The sequence below is a fragment of the Marmota flaviventris genome, chromosome 2 (assembly GCF_047511675.1).
Source record: "Marmota flaviventris isolate mMarFla1 chromosome 2, mMarFla1.hap1, whole genome shotgun sequence".
Lineage (NCBI taxonomy): Eukaryota > Metazoa > Chordata > Mammalia > Rodentia > Sciuridae > Marmota > Marmota flaviventris.
Genome location: NC_092499.1, coordinates 24,235,218 through 24,247,362, shown reverse-complemented (window position 1 = coordinate 24,247,362; position 12,145 = coordinate 24,235,218). Strand labels below are relative to the sequence as shown.

The 12,145-nt window shown below is 38.2% G+C and overlaps 1 protein-coding gene across 8 annotated transcripts in view; it reads left to right on the top strand.

Annotated features, from left to right (window-relative positions):
* Positions 1–12,145, top strand: part of Nrxn3 (neurexin 3) — a 1,482,316-nt gene that overhangs the window by 1,179,390 nt on the left and 290,781 nt on the right. The gene's annotated exons all lie outside the window — the stretch shown is intronic.

Genomic DNA, 12,145 nt, shown 5'->3' with positions numbered 1-12,145 from the left:
TATAGTTTCTCATGAATATTCTTGCTTAGAAGCAGATAAATGCCCAATGCCAGCAAGTGCAGGCAAGTGGCTCATGGAGACATCTATCACATTTGAACTTGACAGTGGTTGCTACTATTGTCATATCTTTGAAGGAGAGGTAGAAAGGAGTGATATTAACTGTTCTGGTATTATAAACACCCATCAGGTATTTCAACATACTATTTTGAAGGCTATTTAATTTAATATTTTAAGCTACTATTTAGTTACATTGACAAATGTTCCTAAAATCTGGAGCAAAAAGTAGAGCAAAATTTAACAGATGCAATTTAGTAATATCTGAGTATATTTACATCAAATACATAATGGAATGATATATAGAGAAATATCCTATATATATTTATAAGGTATTTTGATTCCCATCTTTTTATTTAAAAGTATTTCCTACAATTTGTATGATGAAAATGTTGTGCTTAAAATCTTCAGTGTGGCTAGAAAATGTGATTTAGCACATCAGGGGAGCAAACGCTATTACAGTTTCCTAAACATAGTGGGCCTTTTTGTGGTGGGTAAAATGGATGGATTTTCTTTCCTTTGTTCAACTTCACTTGTGATATAGTAAACTTGCTCATCAAAGAATTAAGTCACACAGACCTGGGTTTCATTTGCAGCTCTGCCTCTTAAAACTTATTAGATCCTGAGCAAGTAGTTTAATGTGTGTGAGGAACAGTCCTCTGTTAAGGAGGGTAGGAATGGGGACATGTGTGTCACATGACTGGCACAGCACTTGGGGCATAGGACACATAGGTGAGAAAATATGATTAGGTCACGTGGTTAACTGGGTATTGAAACACGTGTCTCACCAAAAGAAGTAACTATCCAACAGCAACCAATAAAAATAATCTTTTAAGCTTCAAAAACATGATGAAAATATATAAATTGGAATCAATTGGGCTTTTCTGGAAGAATAAATTTATCTTCTGCTTAATAATTACAGGGAAGGATTAAAGGGGAATGAGATTTCTAGAGAGAGAATGGGTAAGGGTTGAGTCAGTGTTCAGCCCTCTGATTCTTTTGTGAAATCTAATCAAAAATGAAGCTAATTTGACAGTCTGCAGAATCACACCAAGCAAAGTTGGAAACTGCCAACTGATATTAATTTTCACCATTTAAACAAACAGAAATCCAAATAATTAATTGTTTGGTTTCTAATTGCTCATATTCACTCCATAACATTCCATTCTGCTTTAAAATTTAATTTTTCTGGTTTTTTTTTTCTTTTTCTGTTTTTTTTTTTTTCTTTCTTCTCCTGGAGTCTAAGGTGGAGGTAAGTTGGAGAAAATGCCTTAAAATATCTTGAATATGCCTTTAAAAGCAGCATGTCGGTATGTCCTCCAGTAGTTCCATTAGCATCTCTAAGTATAAACAGAAACAGTTGCACTCCCCTGAACCCAAAAATATTTGTCCAAAGTTATGTACTCAGAAAGCTTTAGTCTAATTACCAGGAAGCTGATGTTGATGGAGCAGTGTCATTCACACAGTCAAACTTAAAATGAAGGTTTAGATCAATGATAACAATGAAAATGAAACTGTATATGAAAAAAAATTACATGGCGCAATTATTATTCAATTTTGTTGATTGGAATTACATATCATGGGACAGTAATATATGATCCAGTAATGAACATGCAGGAATCCGTGAAAAGGTACTTCTGAGGGCTTTTGGGAAAAGTCCTTTTTGTAACAAACTCTCTTTACCACACCTCTTTAGGTGAGCAATGCAATTTTCTTTCTGTTTGTTTGCCTCGCCTCTATATTTGGATTTAAAAAGAGAGTATCTTTCTTTTCTTCTCTCTCTCTTCTTTTCAATGGACTGCCAAAATTTTAGCTGTGACTGAAGAAAAGAAATAGGGCAATCAGAACTAGAGTGAAACCCAGGAAGGGGAATGGGATTACCCCTTCATCGGGGCACAGAGGCAACATTTTTGTGTCAGTGAGCAAAATAATTCTTTGCTGGGACTGTTCTGGGATTCTAGGGACTTAAATCTACAACACTATCAAATTATTCATTCTGCCCCCACTTTTTCTGAAAATTCATGTAAAACATGGAAACAATAGAGAGCAAAGCTGGTCTTCTAAAATAAGTTGCCTTTAGAGTTTGTCTGTTTATCTTACAGAACCATGAAAAATATCTTCATTAATATTTTCTATCTCTAGGCTCCATTTCCTTTTATCTCCCAATAGAAAAGTTGCGACTTTTAACGTTTGCATTGAGAAAATAGATAAGAATTCAACCCTCCAGTCTCATTTATTACAATTGTATTTAAATACACAGCTTAATTAGTTGTACACCCTCCTTCCAATCCTCTTTGAAGTGGTTAAGTCCCACTGCAACTGTTCAACTAATTTCATGGTCGTACCCTAATTTTTGAGTTTTATAGAAACTAAGGGTTTGATAGCCCCTCTGTTCTCTAATAAGTCTAGATACTTGGTCTACAAGGAGCAGATTGTTAATGCAGGACATGTAGTTTATTGACTTGGATTTGAGCTTTGGTTAAAGCATTCAATCATTTTTTTTTTTACCAAATTCACCTTGAAAAATTAATTTGTCAGCTTAAAGAAGGAAGGACAGGACATTGAGGTAGACTTATTAATAACAGGAAAATATTACATATCCCAGTATCCAGGTTAGGGAAAGAATGAGTAGGGACAATGTGATAAGACTTTGAGAGTATGGTAATTTTATGCAGCGTACTATGGGAAAAGCAAAATATTGCCAACATTTCCCAGAAAATGTTATGCTAAAGTTTAGCAAACACAAATAAGGTCAGAGGAAAAACATATAAATGCAGAATTAAGAAAATGATCCAGTTGTGTTTGTCTAGGGCATGATCTTGAACGTCATCAATGAAACAATGAAAGATTCTACTCTAGCCATGAGATGAGCTCAGACCATGATATCTAGTCACGTATTTATAGAGCATAAGTAACTGAATATATTCATCGGATAATATTTTGCACTTAGTGGGCATCTGTTGAATCTCTGTTGGCTTGAGACAAAATTTGCTAAGAGAAAAACAACAGAAGTTAGTAAGATAATGGACAGTAAGATGACAGTAATATATGATCCAAAAATTGAGATTAATTTAATCAAGGGAGGCAAAAATTATGCACATCCATTATCCATGTGTTCCTCTATACTCCCCAGCCTCTTTTACTGTTAGATTTGGAACAAATTCTAGTCAGTGTTCTGTCATCAGGAGTAAAATGGGTCAGTTCTGAGCTGAGGCAGTTTAGAATCATCCCTGTGGTGTGTTGGTTAGCTTTTTATCACTGTGACAAAATACCTGAGAAAATCAACTTTGGGGAAGAAATATTTATTTTGGCTTTGGTCTCAGAGTTCTCAGTTGTGGTCTCTGCTCCATTTCTTTGGGTCTTAGTAAAGGCAATGTAAGAAAAAGTTGCTTACCTCATCGTGACTGGAAAGAAGAGAGAGAGAAAGAGAGAAAGAGGAAGGGCCTGGGGACAAGATATAGTCTCCAAGAATATGCACTGCCCCAAAGGACTAATTCCCTTCAACTGGGTCCCAAGTGTTTCCAACACTTCCCAATAGTCCATTCATCTATGAATCCTTCAATGGATTAATTCACAAACCAGGTCAGAGCTCTCATAAAGCAGTCATTTCTACAAAGTCCTCTCTCTGAACATGAGACATGTCCTTCAACACATGAGTTTTTGAGAACCTTCCAGATGCAAATCATATTACCAGCTTTTTCCTGTCTCTCTCTTTCTTGTCCATCTCTTCTCTGTGCTTCAGAGGTCTTACATTCTTCAAGGTCTTATTTAAGATGGAGGCAGAGCACCAACTTCCTGTGTTAACATTTGTATGAGCAGGAAATAAGCTTGTGTGTGTGTGTGTGTGTGTGAGGTACAGACATCTGATTTGTTACTGAAACAGAGTAAAACCTATCTTGACTACTGCAACAAATTAAATAGGTTTTTTTTTCTAATATTTAAATTTGGTCAATTAATTTTAATGTTTAGAAACCATGAGAAACAAAATAACTATGCTAGTTCAGAAATCAATGAGAAATAGTAATTTTTTTTTCTCTTTCTTGGAACTCTATACTATATACCTTGGCCTTGTATAAAATCCTTTTAGTGCCAGAACTTCCTAAACCATACATGTCAGTGTGAGACAGTCTGCTGAGGCTTGGATCCCCTCACAAGGTCTTTTCTATGTGTGTCGTGATATAGAAAAGGCAGATAAATGCCCCAGGTCTAAATATCACAGTGGACCATTGGGTTCATGCCTGTATTCCATGTCTTCTTCCTCTTCGTCCATTTCTTTACTCTCTGTTTTAGTAGCTTTTTCACTGTGATGATTAAAAACACTCAACCAGAACAATTATAGAGAAGGAAAAGTTTGTTCAGGGACTCAGGGTTTCAGAGGTCTCAATCCATAGACAGCCAGCTCCATTCCTCAGGGCTCCAGGTGAGGCTGAACATCATGGCAGAAGAGGGTGGTAGAGAGAAGTGGCTCACATGATGATCAGGAAGCAGAGAGACAGACTTCACTTGCCAGATACAAAATATATACATCAAAGGCACACTCTAATGACCCACCTCTTCTAGCCACACCCTATGGGCCTCCATTTACCACTCAGTTAATCCCATTAAAGGATTAATTCATTGATTGGGTTAAGGCTCCCATAACCCAAATATTTCTCCTGTAAACCTTCCTTGCATTGCCTCACACATGAACTTTTGGGTGACACCTCACATCCAAACCATAGCACTCTCCCCCAAGTCTTCTCTTGGGTATGTTATCATTTTCACATAAAATTAAAGAAGAACTGAAGAAATAATTGATGGACTTAGCAAATAAAATATTTGCTGAATTAAAAAATAGGTATACATTTGGGACATTCACATATCTCAATATGTCTTCCTTTCAGGGAACTACATCTTTGCCAGTAAGGGGAGGGTTTTCTAGCAACCCTTAAAGTCTACCCAATTAAAGCTTGAATTGTGTTTCTGAATTGTTATGATGAAAAGAGAAAACCTGAGAATTTGCAAGTGAGCTGTGCTAGAGCATGTGGGTCTCAATCACATCAGCCCAAGAAACCAAAGTATAATAACCCCTTATTCTTTTCAAGTGCTTACTATAAGACATGCACTGTTTATGTATTTTTTTGCTTTTTTATTTCTCACAAAATCCTTATAGGGTAGACATTATTATCCCCATTTTACAGATGGAAAAAAAAACAGATTTAGAGAGTTTAAGAAGCCTGCACATAATTGCATAGCTAATTAGTATTAGAGCTCATAATAAAGTAAGTGGGCCAATTCCAGGCTTCTAAACCACCTAGCAGGCTGATGGTGAAGATTCCAGCATATTTTGGTTTCATTCAGTGCAATGTCACCCTCTTCCCTAACACAAAACATTGTTTATAGGAAATTCCTTTCTGACTACCAACAATTATTCAGAAGAGGTACAACTTTGAGTTTCAAGAGCTTAGCTTGGTTTAGCTCAGATCTCCTATTTGTTACTGAAAGTTATGCTTTTATCTCCTAAAATGCATTATCTACTGTGTCACCCCTCTTTAATTTGACAGGTGATTCCACATTCATGTGAGAGTAATTTGGTATCTGAAAACCAGTAAAAATCCTCCCAAAATATTCAGTATTCTCTCCAAAAATCTTTGAAATATTGGTTATCTTGATGAGAATCAAAAAATGTAAACTTCATCACCGCCAAATCAGTTTGTTATATATCAACAATAATCTCAATTATTAATGATAATTATATAGCTAACCTATAATAGCTGTACATGTCAAAAGAGACAAAATAGTGGACAAATGATAGGAGTCCATTCTCATTAGCCAGAGCTGGAGGAAACAGTTCAAGTTAAAATCCTCAGCTTACTTAATGCTTTAGAGTAATTAATAGCAATTGATAACTTGTAGCAATTAAGACCTAATGCATGTACTTAAATTGAAAATATGCTCCTTACCTTGAATGCATTTTATTTTTCACTAAGCAAAAAGTCTAGAATTGGGGACACTTGAGTTCTTCTCATTCATTTCTAACTTCTGCCGAGAAAATTGTAAAGGACATAGAATAGGTCATGTCATACTAGAAGAGAGCTTAGAGATCGTTCTAGTACAGTTGTATCATGCTGTAGGTGAAAACTTTGAAGGTTAAAGAAGGTGATTTGTTTAAGTCACCTTTCCATCCCTGACATGAATGTCATTTGGCATACTTAGATTAGCTGCCCAGTTTGTGACCAAGGCTGGGACATGATATGGTACAGAAGATGATGCATTTTTGTAAAGTACTGCCACTGGCTACTTCATTTAAAGGAGAGTCCTAAGTTAATGCATTAAAATGGATTTGATATCTCAAGTGCCCTACACAATGTCTTACACAGAGGAGGCACTGTATTTCTAGGAAAAAGGAAATATAAGCAAATGTTCAAACTCAACCTCTTTCAACTCTGTCTGAACTCTTTAAATGACCAGAGATCAGAACTTTTCATGTTAGGTCTTTAAAATGAAACTCTCCTAAGGGAGACTGTGTGAATTCTATTTACAGTTTTGAAAGCACCAATTTATGGGAGAGCCCCAAATCAATCAAAAACATGGCAACATCTAGAAAACAAAGACAAAAAAGAGAAAAGAAAAGAAACATGAAAAGCTCTTGCCTGCCAAGAGTGGTTTGTTAGCAGTGGAAAATCCAGAGATATGAATATATAATAGAAATGTGGCAATGATCATTTGGGCAAAAACAATTTGCATGAGAATGGATCAGGTAATGTTCCAGAACACCAGAGAGATGAAAAATCTGGGATCCTGTAGGGCAGCTTCAAGTTCCCAAACAGAAAACACACTGTGAAACTTGCTGTTGCCGGAAACCAGGAAAAGTACTGGTCTCCTCCTAGACATGGACATTAGAGGTGTACCACGATAGGCAATCTTACATTTCAAAGAAGAATATAATATACATCTGTGAAAACTGTTAAGCCTGTCTTCTAGAGTTGTTTTTGGAGGTCTATTTTATTCTTTCATCTCCTGTTCTGAAATTCATGAAAGCTAAGACTGCCCCTTGAATTATCCTCAGCTGTCCCCCGGAGGCACACCTGAAAAAATTAATAACAAACCCTTGAGATTAGGCAGTGGAGAGGAAAGAATTATGAAATAAAACAAAGCAAAGAAATTGTGTAAACAAATTAATTAATTGTCTGGAAGTGAAAAGCACGTTTGTAATTTTGCCCTTGTCGAAGGAAAATTGGAGTTCATTACGCCTGCTGACTGATTTAAAAGCTCCTTCCCGCACAGCATCTCCGAGAGAATGAGTGTGTTGTGAGCAAAGCATGGATTGGTTGCAGCGTCAATTAAAATAGAAATTCATTATCAAAACCTCCAGAGTAAAATGTTGGTCGGTGCTTTATGTTTTGAGGATGGAGGATGGAGGAAACTTTTCTTACCCTATTTTTAGTTGTTTTTTTTTTAATTTAATTTATTTATGTATTATTTATTTATTTATTTATTTATTTATTTATTTATGTTCTCTCTCTCTAGGTTGGAACCTATTGGGAATATGTATTTCAAATACATATGCTTACTGTAGTAGGCATCATAGCTTTTGTAACAAGTTATATCAATACCTGTGGCACCTTGAGCACATTCTATACATCAGGCACTCTGTACAATTTATCATCCTCAGAGCAATCACTCGATGAAAGGCATCGATCAGTATCCCTTGAGAAAACTGTAGCTCATGGAGGAAAAATTGAGCAGCTGCTATGGGTGACACCAAGTATTTAAGACCAGGTCTGACTTTGAAGCTTCCAGTGTCTCCAGGACACCACCATCTTCCTAGGGCAGATCTACTCTGCTGAGTCAGGGGTGCCTGTGATAAGTCTGCAAGAGCTGAGCTGTGGGAGTCTCTCAAGTGCCCAGGGGGATGGGACACATCTGCTGCACAGGGTGGATCCTGGGCCCTCCAAGTGAGCGCAAGATCAACTGCTCTGTGCTGAAATGTGCTCCTGGGGAGGATCTTGTGTTTTCATTTTGTAACATCTTTCCCCAGAGGGTTTGCTTAAAGTATTAAGATAGAGAGAACAAAAGAAAGGAAACATATGGCCCCTCTGTGACCTCTCCTAGAGTCATGCTGTGTTTTACACTATATGAGAAGGGAGGTAGAATAAAATGGAAAAGGAGAAGTAAAGAGAACATAGAAAATGTAAGTATGTATGACTAATGACTGTGTCACGGCCCCTGGGGAAAGCTCAGTGATTTCAGCTCAAGGGGAGGATGAATCAGAGCAGGATCATGGAGAGTATTTGATTTTGGAGCCAGGTGGGAATTGGATCCACATCAGTCACTGACAGGTTTTAACTCTGTGGCTGTGGGTAGGTTACTTGTTCTCTAAGGGTCGGTCTCTCACTCTGCAAAATGTGGAAAAATCCTGAAGGACAGTGAGAGGATGAAATTCTGTTTTGTAGAATGCATGACACCTCTCACTCAGTGCTTCTGATTCCCAGCTCTTATTTCCGTGTCAGCCATTCCCCAAGCTCTCAACAGGTGTCGATAGTACAACTCTATGAGTATATCCCCATTCTACAGTTGATGAGGCTGAAGCACCAGGAAAATAAATGATATACCCACAATCATTGAGTTAGAAAGCACTAGAGGCAGGCTTTGACCCAGGCTGTCTCATTTCTGAACCTACGGCTCTTCTCTCTCCCTCAGCTCTGGACTTGGGCAGAACTGTAGGTGTTGAGCAGATTTTGCTTACAAGTTTCCTTGAGTCCTTCTAGGACAGTGAAGTACCTACACAAATAGGTATTAAAGGCATGGTCTAGGCACTATTTGGTTTTCTCTCTGATTCATGTCTCATTCATACTGCGCGAGCCTCGTTACTCAGTTACTCAGCTTCATTGGAAAGCATTCTGACATTGCTTACTTTTCCCCTTCTTTGATATTGCTACTGGAAGGATTAAAAAAAGGATGAGGGAATCTATAAGTCATCTCAGATTTTCTGTTGTAAAGGTGTGCCTTCTGGCAAAGTGCCATCTGTGGGAGACAAGTATGTTGCTCTGTCTCCTTTCTTGATGGGTCTACGTAGACAGAGTCTTCTGCCCTTTTCCTTGCCTGCTCCCTGTGTCCTCGTGTTCGCATGAGTGCCAGTTATTCTTCTCTTTAATTCTCAGTGTTTTGCTGTTTTCTTGGTGTTTGTATTTTCTTTTCCTAAAGTTCTCTTGAAATCAGCAAAACACCTAAAAAATGGGACATGGAAGTGAGTGAAGGGGCCATGAGAGGGCAGGGAAGAAAATTCTCCAGGGCTCACGTTAAACAGTTGCTATCCTAATAAATTATAAGGAGTCTATCCAGGCTTCTGGGAATGTTCTAAGTTCTCCTAGGATAGCCTCTATACCCTTCAATGGGCAAAGGATGTTTTTAAAGGATTACTTTCAAGGATAAAGAAATATAAAACAACTATCTGAACAAAAAATGTTTTTCATTCATTCATTCAGCTCACCTTTATTATGTGCTGGGGTACTATATTATTCTTTTCTTGGAATGATTCACCCATTTATGGAATAAAAATGTTAATATCAGAGAGTTGAAACAGAATGGTACTAGGGATGATAGAGATTGTTGGAGCAGGGAGAGCTTGGTCAATACGTGCAAGGGATTGTAACTTACATAGGATACTGTGCACATAAATTTTAAGGGATAAGTGACCTGAAACTTTCTCTAAAGGTGTCACAGCCTATGTAAGGTTGACAAACAGATAAATTGGGATTACAGTGGAAAATAGCCCTGGTAGAGGAAAGCACCAGCTATGAGAACATAGGGAGGGGCACATAAATCGAATTTGGAGTTCAAGAGGGCTTCTTAGAAGAGATGATATTTGAACTGACTGAGTTTTAAAGACTAACAGGAGGAGAAAGGAAGACAAGCAGGAATAAAAAAACATTCCTCGCCTAAGAGATTAGCAGGCATGAGCAAGTAGCTAAATTCTAAAATCCAGGTATCATCAGGGCTGGTTCCTTCTGGAGACTGAGAGAACACATTCCATGCCTCTTTGCCAGTGTCTGGTGACCAGTCACCACATCACTGTCACCTCTGCTTCTGTCTTCACATTGCTTTCTCCCATATTCTTCTCCTTTTCTTCCCATAGCTTCTCTTCTTCTGAGGACACCTGTTATTGGATTTAGGGCCACCTAGACAATCCAGGTATATTAGTCAGCTTTCTGTTACTATGACAAAATATCTGAGACAAACAATTTAAAAGAAAAAAAAAAAGGTTTATTTGGGGCTCTTGATTTCAGAGGTTTCAGCCCATGGTCACTTGGCTTCATTGTTTTGGAACTGTGGTGAAGCAAAACATCATACTGGGAAACACATAGTGGAACATTACTGATCACCTCATGGTGTCCAGGAGCACAAAGAAAAGAAAGAGAGGGGGGCCAGGTACAAAATATACCCTTCAAGGGCACAGCCCTCAGTGACCTACTTCCACTCAGGACCTGCCACCGCCCAGAGTTTCCATCACCTCCTATTTGTCCATTAAGCCATGGATCCATCAATAAATTAACCCATTGATGAGGCCAGAGTCCTCATAATCCAATCACCTCCTGGAGGGCTCCACCTCTGAACATTGCTGCATGTGGGACTATGCCTTCCACCCATGAATTTTGGGGGAACATTTCAGATCCCTGCCATCACACCAGGTCATATTCCAGATGCCAAAGCTTGTGGGATGCTCGCTCTTTTTTATGTTTATCTTGCTTAACACCAAACTATCAAAATGGTCATGCCTAAAATTTTAGCAGTTGTAACGAAATACATCAACTTCAAGGTTAAGGTTGTTCCTTGAAAAGTCTTCTTAAAAGAACCCTCTTCCTCTGCTTATGGGAGCATACTTCTCCAGACGTAATTGACTTCTGAACCAAGCATTGGACAACATCTATTTTAAAGATGAGAGGATCCAACAGAAAGGTTTCCCGTCCTGTGTGCTATTTTATCAAACAATTGTAATATCATTGCTTTCAACCTTCCTGTAGGACCTACCCTGTGAAGAGAGAACCTGCAGTCTCTTTTCAAAAATCCCCCATTCTTTTCCAAGTATGCTCCATCTGTTTAAATATTAGAATTGAGTTCTTAGGAAAAATAAATAGATAAAACAGGCCCAAACACTCATTTGGCAAAGATCCCTTCATAACAGGTAGGATTTGGTATTAGCAATTGATTGATTGATTGATTTTTTAAAGAAGGCAGAAGTAAGAAAGGTTCACCAAAGGGTAAGGATAGCTAACAAAACTGTGCTGCAGGTTTCTGTGAGCAAAGACAAAAGTATTGAGTGCATTTTTTAGTTTGGCAAGAAAAAAGGAATCAAATATGATATAGTTGGTGTTCCTGGGAATGACAAATGGCTAGAGAATTCTCTCCCACCCCAACTTCTCAAGGAGAAAAGGACTCTCTAAAATCAAAGAGATGTTCAGTTGAAAAGAAATACTTTCCCCTCTAACTTAGAGTTGGCCTGTAACCCCAGCTTCTCTAGACTTATCAATGCAAGTTTCTGAGCACACATGGTCAGTTTGGCAGGTATCAGTCATACCTGTGAACCCTGGATAGCTACCATAAACACAAGCCAATTGTCATTTTCCAAGATATTAACTTACTACGGTCAACTCAAGTCATCTGCCTTCGTCTATAATACTTCTTATCAGATGCAACATGGGAGTTGGGCACCTCCAATGACATATTTCAATGTCCTGTTTACTTAATTAGAAGTCCAATTACACACAAGTTCTAGCATTGAGATTCCCTTTCTGATATTCTGTTGAAGGAATCAAATTCAAGGGCAGTGGCTTCTCACAGTGTTCTCAAGTTCCTGGCCAACTTTCTTATGGTTAAAGCTTCCTGACAAAGGATGGATGTATGATCAGGTGCTGGGGCTGTGGTTTCCCTTGAGGAAATGCCAGTAAGCCAGGTGTGCTCCTTGTATATCAGGATTATTTGGCTTGGGTTTGTTCTGACCCACGACAAGAGCTGGAGGCTTGGCACTGTTTGGCATGACACAGTTGGCACAGTCCAGCTTAGACCTTGAAAAATGTGGAGCCAATGAAGAGGTGAAGAAACACATTGAAAA